Raw genomic sequence first — 12,320 nt, 5'->3', positions numbered from 1 at the left:
GAGTCATATTTCAAATGAATGAGGGAGCATAAGAGACTTTAAAAATCTTGAAAACATTAAAAATCATATAAACCTTTAAACAGTAGTATACACTAAAATGACCTGGGACAAGTAAATAAAATATCTATTTTTTAATTTACTGGCTATTTGATTTAATATGTTTTGTGTAATGCTCTGATATTTATCCATTTTGGTGTCCAGATACTTTCTGGGCCTACTTTTACTGGCTGACCTATCTGGACAAGTTTGGACATTTGTATTGCAGCGCTTTATATGTTGTAGCACTTCTCATTTATGTTGTAGAATTCCTAATTAGAAGTCACTTTGGATAAAAGCCTCTACTAAATGAATACATTTGTAAATGTAAATGTTCCTGATGGCCACAAACTGTAACCACACCTATGCAAACTGCCAAACCCTTATTAATCCTTGCAATGAATATGAATTAAAACACAGTTGGACCATGCTTAAGTATTCATATGGGCTGTTGATATTGTAGCAGAGCTAAAGCTATTGCAGTAGATGTCATTGAAGCTTGGTCAATGAGGCTTTGTGTTGATTGCGACTGTTTTGTCACTGTCCAGGTCAATCGTGAGCACAGGAAAAGAGGTGAACTAATCCTAGAGAACTCAAAAAACACAGTCCTCTTGTCCAAATAGCTCCAAAGCTGTACATCAAGGCAGTGAAGCTCATTTTATTACACAATGGTATAAAAGTGGACAATGCGATGTTCTGGAATAATAAAGTCAATGGAAACCTCCACCCTTGAGGTGCAGTTAGCGAAATTTCAGTTTGCAAAAACAAACTGCCGTTGTCAATAGTGTAATGATGTATGAAGCACAGATTACAAATAAGTCACTTTCAAACCAAGTAGCTTTCGTTTGTTAGCTCAGCAAATTCACTTGACTAAATTGAACATGAGTGAAATATGCATGGGGAACTTTTCACCCTCACGTAAAACTCCTGTTCATGTGGATTCCTATTGAAATGATTTCATCCACAAAATCTCATCAAGCAACAATGTGACCGCACCTTTAGAATAAAAAGGGAAAGACCCAGTCGAGACACAATCCATTATAAATCAAGGCAACAGAGCAAGTCAGGCAAAAATAACTCTTGAGGAAACGTGTGTGGCTTTACTAGGCCAGAACAATGGGACGAGAGGGCGGCTCGAGAAACAGCCTCATTCCGGAGGTCAGCGATGGCTACAGTAGAGGGAAACTAGCGATGACCCCCAAGGAGCTTGTGGAAGACTCGTGGCTTCCTGCCCTGGTTCATGCCTCCTGCGCCTCCTCCAGTGTGAAGAGGGGCTCTAGTGCACAGGATAGGGGTCGCAGGGCTAGAGAAGGTTGGGGGTTCAATGAGGGAAAGGTTCCTGTCCAGGGAAATCCTGTCTTTCAACTGCATCACGTCGTGGTTCAGGACCCTCACTGTGTCTTCGGGCCCCTTAGGGACTGTTAGCTCAAAAATGCAGATTGTCTGACAAAGCAAGCCACACTTCCTTAACACTTTATGATTGAACTCGAGGTCACAGAAGAGCGTACGCCAGGAGCAGAAGAGTTTCCGAACTGCAGAATCAGGCCAAAGATTATCAACACTTTTAAGAATAAAGGTTCTTTATTGGCATTGATGGTTCCATGAAGAACCTTTAACATCCATGGAACCTTTCCATTGCACAAAAGGTTCTTTTTAGTAGAAAACTGTTCAAATGTTCTTCACATAAAAAAAAAACTGAAAGGTACTTTGAGGAACCCAAAATGGCCCCCTTTTAGAAGCTTTATATTTAAGAGTGTAAGCAGCATCTTCAGACACCTGAGTTTCATCCTGCGTGAGAAGCGAGACTAAAGACTGAATATAGTGGGTTGTAGAGGCATGTCGGCGGTATGCATGATGCGATCGCACCGGATCTATGGGTGTGAGACCAGGAGGACTCATCCTCCCTGATGAACAAAGCATCCCTTCATGAGCGGCTCTATTCTCTCCATTGTGAGCGCTGGTTTTAGGGCTGTCTCAAGCTCTCCCTCTCTCAGGCCTGTCACTGGAGCTAAATGACTTCCCTGTCATCAGCTGAACCCACAGCCGGTTCAGCTGCAGGCATTCAGGCGAGCTGAGCTGACAGCTCGCTCCTGATCACAGAGGCTCACAGAGGCACATCTTAAATGGTATGCAGTAAATTAAATGAGGCTGAGCTACATTATGGCCTTAATGGGAAAACATTACCTGTCTGTCAGAACTAGAATGCCACATTGTCTAAAAGCAATGACACACTGAATATGTCTGTGTGTGTGTGCACCTGGTATACCCTACATTAAGTTTAGTAATACCAGTAAATTTTGACCTTGTGGGGACATTTTTGGTCCCCATGAGGAAACAAACTTATAAATCATACAGAATTAAGTTTTTTAAAATCAAAAAATGCAGAAAGTTTTTTGTAAGTGGTAGAGTGAGGGTAAGGGGATAAAAACTTCAGTTTGTACAGTAGAAAAACCATTATGCCTAAGGAATGTCCCCATAGTGATAGGAATACCAGTGTGTGTGTGTGTGTGTGTGTGAGATATGTTAATTTCAGTGTTGTTTACATGTTATTTTCGGGGTCCATGAAAGTATGTATGTATAATTGGTTTGCGAACTGATCTGAACTGAAGAAAGTTTGCAAAAAAATAAAAAATAAAAAGAGAAATAATTGAAATATAAATTCCGTTTGTTTTGACAGAAATGAATGATTTTATTCAGCAAGGACACATTAAATTGATCAAAAGTGGCAAAAAATACTTTTATATTCTTTTTCAAATAAATGTTGTTCTTTTAAATTTCTTATTCATCAAAGAATCTCTTAATAATTGTATCACAGTTTCCACAAAATATTAAGCAGCAACTGTTTGAAACATTGACAATAATAATGATGATAATAATAATAATAATAAATGTTTTTGAGCAGCAAATTGGTATATTAGAATGAAGACTGGAGTAATGATTCTGAAAAGTCAGATTGGCATTACAGGAATAAATTACAAATAAATTATAAAAATAAGAATTGGAGAAAGAGTTTTCTTATTGTATTTTAAACATACATTTTGAGTTTTAAATCAGTAAACAAATGAAACAATTGTATTATCTAAATGTGCCATCTGGGGGCAGAAGCTCTAAACTAAACTTGAAGTGTGGGACTCTCCATAGGCGTAATGGCTTTTATACTGTACAAACCGTATTTTCTATCGACACCAACCCTACACCTTAACCTACCCCTTACAGAAAACTGTGTGCATTTTTAGATTAAAATAATAATAATAAATAAAAAAAAATTAAAAAACAACATTTATTATGTTTTTTAATCCCTTTGAATTATGGAGATAGGCAGTGTCCGCATAAACCACCCAAACACACACACACACATTTCCGTTCTGACTCCTGATTAATGTGATTTGAGAATTTAATAGTGCATCAAATTACTTAATAGTTTTTTTTTTGGGTTTGTGGTTTGTTGGTTTTACACTTGATCTTGGTGTCAGTACATTTATATAGTTTAGTTGAAGACTAGTCATGTTTGAAATGTCTGGAATCAGAGTTTAATGTCCATTGAAACAGGATTCTGTTTAATGAATAAGCATATGTCCCTGTGCATGGCAAGAAAACATGAAATTTGTAAGTGTGTGTGGTTTGCGGTCAGTTCATCTTCTGCATCCGTTCTCACCGTTTCTGACCAATGTTTCAGTAAACAAGCTAATGGCTTTTATACCTCAAAAGTAGATATTGATCAAATGTGTATGTTGCTCACAAGTTCATATAGTTAACTCGTCTTATTCTTGATTCCAATTTGGTCAGTGCTGAAAATGATTTTAATGATGTTGCAAAGTCTGCTCAGGTTAAGGCGTTATAGTTAAATATTTTACATGACCCCAAACCGGAAAGGTACAGCTAGCAGACTGAGAAGGAAATATGAGACAACCACAAATGTTCCATGATGAACCGACTTCAACTTGACACTAGGAGCATCTGCTGTAGGTGTCTGAGCTTGTAAATGTGACTTACATGCTCTACAGTTTGAGCTGTAGCAACACCAGATTTCTGTTCAGTTCAGATCTTGGAGCGGATCTTAAGAGCTTTGTCCCCTTTTTTTTTTGTAATATGGTGTATTGAATAGTCTCAATATGGCCTGTGGCTGTTGTTGATATATTAAAAGTGCCAAAGATACTGTAGACTAAGTAACTATTTGACCTTAAACAGCACAGCAAAGAATGATGTAACTATGGCTTTCAACTGATGAAACATTTACTTATTTGGATGTAATATATAATTAATTTACTGTATATGTTTGGAATATGCATCCTAGTGCTCTATTATTACTAGTTAAAAAAATTACCAAAATAACATTTTGTTATGTCTAATAAGGTTAATTCATAATTCTGTGTCTAATTGTGTTAGACACAGAATGTCACTGATTGTCTTAAAGTATTATTTAACGTTTTGGCAATTTAACAATATTGTATTAATCCTGACTGCACTAACTTTTTTTTTCTTTTCAAGCCCCTCCTTAAATATTCTTCACAGAGTCCAAACACTCTAAGATTACTCTAATATTACACTCTAATATTATATAAATAGCTTTCACAAATCTTTATGCATTATTTATATCTTTTTTGTTTGGTACTAAATGTTTTGTGATTTGTTTTTACATTAGGCTTGACAAAGACATCTTTGTCAAGAAAGTATTTAGCTACACTGTAAAAAAAAAAAGTATACATTTTAACAGTAAAAGACTGTAAAATTTTTACTTTAACAAACTATTAGTTGCTTAACAGTAAGTTTCCTTATTCTATATGGTGAAAAAAAAAAGTAATAAAACTATAACAGGACATTTTATGTTTTATTTTACAGTAAAATTACAGTTCAGTTTACAGTTTTTTGACGTTAAAAAGACAAAATCATCTTACAATTTAAAGTGAAAATGCTGGTGTATTTTTATTTGTGTGCACCGTATATGTTAGTATTCACCTTGTTATGCGCTTTGATTCATCATGTGACGTTCTCATTAACCACCATAAAGGCTTGTCTGTGTGTGTCCAGTTTCTAAGAGATATTTTTAAACTCTTTAAACATAATTTCTCCTGTATGCAAAGTACTTTGCTCACATTTTTTATTGAACTTGACATGCATATTACAGAAATGGAAAACTTTTCCAAGAATGGAAAGCAGCGAGGTCATCTCAATTGACAAAATCTACAGTTGTTATCCAGTTAAATTCCCGGGTGACACAAGACGGGGTTATTTGTAATGAGGGACAGAAGGCAGGTGGAGAAAAACATTATACAGCTCTTAAAGGATTTTTCAAAGCAGAAGAAGTTCAGTTCTTTTAGTGTTTGATTGTTGGGTCTCGTCTCTGTGTAGTTGTGGTAAATGTCCTGTTGGACTTACCCTGTGGCATATTAAAGCCTGTTTACCTTCATCTTATTTGTGCATTTTGTCTCTCGTCTCACAGCCCATGACGCATTACTTTTTAATTTACAGGAGAAATGTCTGAGTTACTTTTTCAAATAAGTAATGCCAGCTACTTTGTTTGCCATTTATTGACTGACAGCTCTTCTGTCCCCATGTTGAGAGAAATCAAATCAGGAGTACGTCTAGAGGCGTTGTGTGAACATGGTGCTTCCTGTAGTTCTAGACTAAATGTGAACAAGCACTTGCACAAAAACAAATTCAGTATTCCTCAAAATGAATAAAAACAGCAAAATGCAAACTCAGAATATGATGCAAACCTGCAATAATTAAATGTTAAGTAAAATAAATATCCTTCATTTATTTAATCCCATTTTAATAATCAATGTCTTCGCTGCTGACCAGCGATGATCCAGTTCCACCATAATAATAAAACAATATATCGCTGAAGAGTGTTGAACTTTCTTCTCCTGCATCTTTTGCAGTTCAGAATGGCAGCACAGCTGAAAATTTTGTTTGAGCTGCAGCCTCTACTGTACAGATATGACTTTACATTTCCTTCCTCTTGAGGCTTTTTCAATTCACTTTAAGTGTGAAAGCTCTATTACATTTGCCAAAAGTGCATATAAAAAAAATCAAACAAACAAACATGCAAGCCCAGTCCAGATGAGAAAAAGTAAGGTAACCATAAACATTTTGCTAAGTAACACAATTAGTTACTTTTTTAAGGAGTAATGCAATATTGTAATTGTAAGACTGTTTTATCTTAACGTGTTAATACAGCGGAAAAAACACAAACGCAGACAAACACACACACACTAAAAACTTTTTACAGATATTTGTGTTCACAAATATCTATAATTTATATGCTACCTTGTAGTTTTTATTTGAATTTCAGGAGGAAGAGTGTTACATAATCATTAAAAGTATAAAGCAAGTTCATATGACACAAGCTCCTCCTTAGCAGTTCTTCACAGAGCACACAAAGATCACAAGAGCGATCAGACATCCTCATCAACACAACTCATTTCACTTCAGGTAAAATATTTCATGCATCCATTAACATCTATCATTAGTTTAATTTAAGTCTATATTTATATACACACTTTGAAATACATCATTTAAAAATCAACCATCATCTTTTGAATTTTGTGATCTTTCACACCAGTGATTGTTTTAGTGTAAGTTTTTGCTCATTTATAGTTATATTTTGCTATATGTCAAAAATATCTATACATTTTTTAAGTGTTTCTCAGACAATCAAATGATTATGATATGAGTGAGAGTGACAACATTTTTAGCTGTTCTCTTTTTTACTTATTACATTGCAAGCTAATGTAAGCCTTAGAAACATTCTTGATTTAGAAACCCTTGCAGTATGCCAGTTTTATAAGTCACTCTAGACAAGAGTATCAGATAATGTTTTAAATATTAATGCAGATGTACCGTACATGAAAAGCAGAGAAAATGAACTGTAAATGAACTGTAAACTGCAGAATTTTAATGCTTAAAGGGTAAGTTCACCCCAAAATGAAAAATGTGTCATTAATTACTCACCCTCATGTCGTTCCAAACCTGTAATACCTTCATTCATGTTTGCAACACAAATTAAGATATTTTTGCTGAAATCTGAGAGCTTTCTGAGCCTCCATAGACAGCAACACAACTGACACGTTCAAGGTCCAGAAAGGTAGTAAGGACATCATTAAATTATCCATGTGACATCAGTGGTTCAACTGTAATTTTTACGAAGCTACGAGAGCTACATCATTTAAGTCAGTTTCTTTCTTCTGTTGACCACAAAAGGTATAGCATTTTTATTTTTATTAAAGGTATAGTATTCGGGGTTTTTTCCACGCCAATGGTCACCGGCAACTGTTTGATTACCAACATTCTTTTAAACATCTTTGTGTTCAGCAGAAGAAAGAAACTGATGTAAATTATGTAAATGATGACAGAATTCTCATTTTTGGGTGAACTATTCCACTAATTCCAGGTGAAAACTTTGCCTAGAATGGAAAGCAGCGAGGTCATATCAACTGACAAAGCTACAGTTATCATCCAAGTCAATCCACAGGTGGCACAACATGCTGTTATTTCTGAGGATGGACAGGAGACCGGAGGAGCATATCACAATACGGCTCTAACAGAATTTGTCAGAGCACAACCAAAGGCACTGGGGGTAATGCATTTAATGATTCATCATAATTATGATTGATTTTGGGAATACTTTTAGTATCTAATTTTCTTCTGTGATAAAATATAATTTTTTTTGTCATAAGTCCTTAAGTGAATAGATGTGTGCATTTCTGTTTGTTTTTAGACTGTAGTGCATAAAACATTACAATACTGTAGATTTCCTTTGTGTGTGTGTGTGTGTGTGTGTGTGTGTGTCCAAACATGAATGATAATGTTATTAAAAACAAACAAACATTTGACCCTTTTCTGCCCTGTTTAGACTGTCCAGATAATGACTGGAGTGATGGTTTTCCTATTTGGTATTGTACGCACCAGTGACTACAATTACAGTTACCCTATATCTGTCATTACTGGCATAACCTACTGGGGATCCCTTATTGTAAGTTTCAGTCAGTCACGTTCGACGTTACGTGATGAATTGGGATCTCGCCTGAGAGCCTAACCATCTTCGAGTGTAACAAAACAAGCCAATGGATATGTGAAATTTGCATTGCACACCGCACCCCGCAAAGCAGGTATATGGAAGAGCACAGGCAATTGCACATTCAGCTTTTCGCTTTGGAGCTAAGCGTTTGTGCTTTAAGTAATCATCTGATAGTGACGAGTGTATGAGCATTTAAAAGTTCTTTATACAAGTGTGGGTGTGATGGCGCGTCAGCGGTGGTAGAAATCTTTACTGTATTTCCTGCAGCCTTTCAAAAAAAAGCTTCTTTGCATGCTGCAGATTGGAAACAGTCAGTCAGTTGTGCTGCGACCTTCCCCTGGGCACTTTAGCACTTAAAACAAAAAGAGCAGTTTCCCTAAAAGAGTGACTCAAATGTGACATTGCATCTTTTTAAAGATGCCATTAAACATGTCATTTACAGACTGTTATTCCTGGCCCCATCTGACAGTCACAATCACTGTCTTGCGTGCCTGGGCTTAAAGCACGCTGAGCTGGCTTTCGTGGATGAGTCATGTTCCCATTGTGGGAAGATGACCATCCCGATGTTGTGGTCAAAACTTGAGTACCTCAAACGAAGTGGAGTCCCTCTGCTATACCCCGACCTAGATCCTTGTTACAGGGGAGGACCACTTCAGCGATTAGCCAGGGTGGCCTTAGGATCACAGTAAGGGCTCCCCTGCCGAGTACAACTCCGTGGGCCCCTCACTTACCTCTAGTAAGCTGTGGAGCTTCCAGATGTGGTTGTTGGTCCTTCTCACAGGGGACCCAGCATCTCATTCGGGGCTCTGGAGGAGGACCGGATGTCGATCGCTGCATCGGAGGGTGAGCTAGACTCCTTTGGGGATGAAGACTTGGCTGCATCACCCCCTTCGGGCAAAGTAGCATTGACGGAGTCAGACCCAGAGCTGACAGCTATGCTTTCCCGGGCCACTGAGAGTGTCGGCTCGAGTGGAGGCCTTCTCCATCTCCTGAACATTCAAGGCTGGACGATTGGTACATGGGGGTGCATGTTGACCATCAGCATCCATCCCCGGTACGTTTCTTTGCGGAAGTGCATGACGAGTGTACTATGTCGTGGAGGGCACCTTTTGCTAGGCTAGGTTCCCACATGTTGTGATTCCCCCTTTGGGTGATCCCATATGTGTATTCTTCCACGGTACAGCTTACCTCATAATGAGCCCATGTCTTTTCCTGGCAGAGCTGCTCTGCCGTCTCTGCTTGGTATTAATTTCACCCGAGCTAGGCTGGGTCTACCACAAAGACCTTCCATATGTAGCACTGTCCTGATTGGCCAGTTCATGTGTGTAATTTCCAGATAATACCTCCTATATGCAGGATGTGGTCTCCATAGTGTTCTCTTACAGGGGTACACTTTCCCAGTGTTATCCAAATGTCTCACTGTACAGAACAGCAGTGATGGACACTTCTCTGTCTAAGCCCTGTCCTGTCTTCTGCCCCAGCAGGTGTGGGGGGATTTGCTGGCTTACGCAGGGCACTAGAAAGGGTAGCAATAGTGACGCTTTGGTAGGGATCCCAATTCAAGGAGGGAACGGAGACGTTATGTCCCGTTGGCTCAATTGCTGTACCACCAATTGAGCAAATCTCGCAAATCTCACACGCCAATATCCATTGGCTCGCTTTGTTACACTCAAAGGTGGTTGGGCTCTTGAGCGAAGATCCCAATTTGTCAGTCGCTCTGACATAATGTCTCTGTTCCCTCCTTCAGGGAACGAGGGTTTCATGCATAACCGAGACATTTAATTTTATGGTTTTAGTTTCTAGCTTCTGATTTTAATTTCTAGAATGAACGTGAGCATGTCCTGTGTTTCTTTCAGTACATCAGTGCTGGCTCTCTGTCTGTTGCTGCGCAGAATAAACTTCATCCGTGTGTGGTGCGTACATCCAATGTGATGAACAATTTTTTTCTTACATTGTTTGTGATGTATTCATACAGTATTATTCACATTACTTTTTTGCAATTTATAACACTAAAAGCACAAAGCAAGCCTTTCTATTATCTGTTGATTCAGTAAAGACTGCATGCAGTAGGGTACAATGGGGCTACAGGGTACATTTTAATTTCGTCCCTAAACACAGTAGAAAACTAAAAAATAATGCGGCAAAAAACATTCTTAAGGGGACTTTCAGCCTCACTGATACATCAGCATAAACAGAATAAAAGGAAACCACGAGATTTCCACGGTAAACTCACTTTTACCAGTGTAGTCTGAAAACTGAGACACTTTAGAATGTGAACTAAAAGACATCTGACTCATTTTCAATTTACAAAGGTAACAACTGCACAGAAAAAATTTAAATTTCACAGCTAATTACAAAGAAATGGCAAGTAACAGAAATTGTGAAATTTATAGCAGAAATCATACTTTCCTGTAAAACATACTCCATTTTTTTTACTTCATATATATAATTTACAGTGTGACTTACAGCTGTTTTACAAGCATACACACCATTACTACTGTCACCCTTCATGTGTCAGCTTTTCTTCCTGCAGCTGAAAGGCTCTCTTATAATGAATGTGATCAGTGCCATAACTGCAGTGACCGCCATTGTTCTGATGAGCATAGAAATGCTACACCCTGCAATGAACTATGGAAGATGTTACAGTGACTATGACACTTGTTTATTGATGGTACAATATAAAATACTATATTAATGTGATCGGTTTAAATTTATTTTTAGTTTTTAATTGCAGTTGTATTTATTTATTTCAATAAATAGTTCACCCCAAAATGACAATGGTGTCATCATTTACTATCTGAAGGTAATTTTTCCTAATAAATATTGTGCTGCATACAATTACAATGAACTGGAAATTACATACTTCAAATAATGCAAAGACACCATAAAAGTATCATAGAAGTAGTCCACGTGACTTGTGTGCTATGTTTCAAGTGTTAGCTATATGTAAAGTATAAAGCTATATGTATAATGCAATATAACTTTGAGAAAATCACTTAATAAAATTCATGGAATATTATTTGAGAAACTACTTTCATATGGGTATGTTGAATATTTTTTAGAGAAATGAACTGGGGATCGTTGGAATATTGCTGGTGTTCTCCATCCTTCAGTTCATCATTTCCATCTTTATCTCAGGATTTGCCTGCAAAGCCAACAGCAACAACGACTCTACAGTGATAAATGTGGCACTGAAGCAGGTAAATGATTTAGTGATGACCACCAGGGTCAGTATTTTCCCCAATAAACAGTATGTACTTTAATTTTACATTAAACAAGTCACAACTAGGGATGTCCCGATCAAGTTTTTTGCTCCCCCGATCTGATCCGAGCCATTGAATATTGAGAATCTGCCGATACCAAGTCCTGATCCAATACTTGTATATTCCTAGTGTTTGATGCACAATACAAGTACATTAAAGTTAAAAGTAATGTGTGTGTGTGTGTGTGTACACATATATAGGATACACTCTCTATGTATGTATTTGCACATACTGTATAAAGACATTGGTAGAATACGGGACTACTGAATAACGATGGGATTATTACAGGTTGAGTTAGACCCCATCAGCCTGTGCCATCTAGAGTTTCATGACAGAATTTTGGATTTATGCTACATACAGTAAAACATATCTTATTTACTCCTAAATAAAATACAACATCACGCTTTATTGTACACTACTTTTTCACTCTGCTAGACTGTTGAAGTGTGTGACAGTTTTCCGTTTGTTATTCCTCATATATATCTTATAAAATAATCATTATAGTGTGTGGATGTTAGTCAAATTAAAACTGATAAGTCTGAATCTCTTCTGTACTAACATATCTTGTCTGTTACTTCCCAGGGAAACTGAGTCACAGTGAGGAGATCCTACCGTTAAAAGGCTGCAAGGAATGAATAACTCATATTGTTGCTTCTGTTGACTCAAGCCATTTTATTTTATTTTATTTTATAAGTGTTACAGAACTGAACAGAAAAAAAGATAACTGAGAATTAAAAGTACATTAAATGATTTGTTTATTGACACAGACACTTTTGTGTCTCTGGTGTCTTTTATTATTTTAAACTAAAACAGTAATAATAATAAAATATATATACAGTGGGTACGGAAAGTATTCAGACCCCCTTAAATTTTTCACTCTTTGTTATATTGCAGCCATTTGCTAAAATCATTTAAGTTAATTTTTTTTCCTCATTAATGTACACACAGCACCCCATATTGACAGAAAAACACAGAATCGTTGACATTTTTGCAGATTTATT

The sequence above is a fragment of the Sinocyclocheilus anshuiensis genome, unplaced genomic scaffold (genome assembly GCF_001515605.1).
Source record: "Sinocyclocheilus anshuiensis isolate Anshui unplaced genomic scaffold, SAMN03320099.WGS_v1.1 scaffold838, whole genome shotgun sequence".
Classification (NCBI taxonomy): domain Eukaryota; kingdom Metazoa; phylum Chordata; class Actinopteri; order Cypriniformes; family Cyprinidae; genus Sinocyclocheilus; species Sinocyclocheilus anshuiensis.
Note: the sequence above shows the minus strand (reverse complement) of the source record.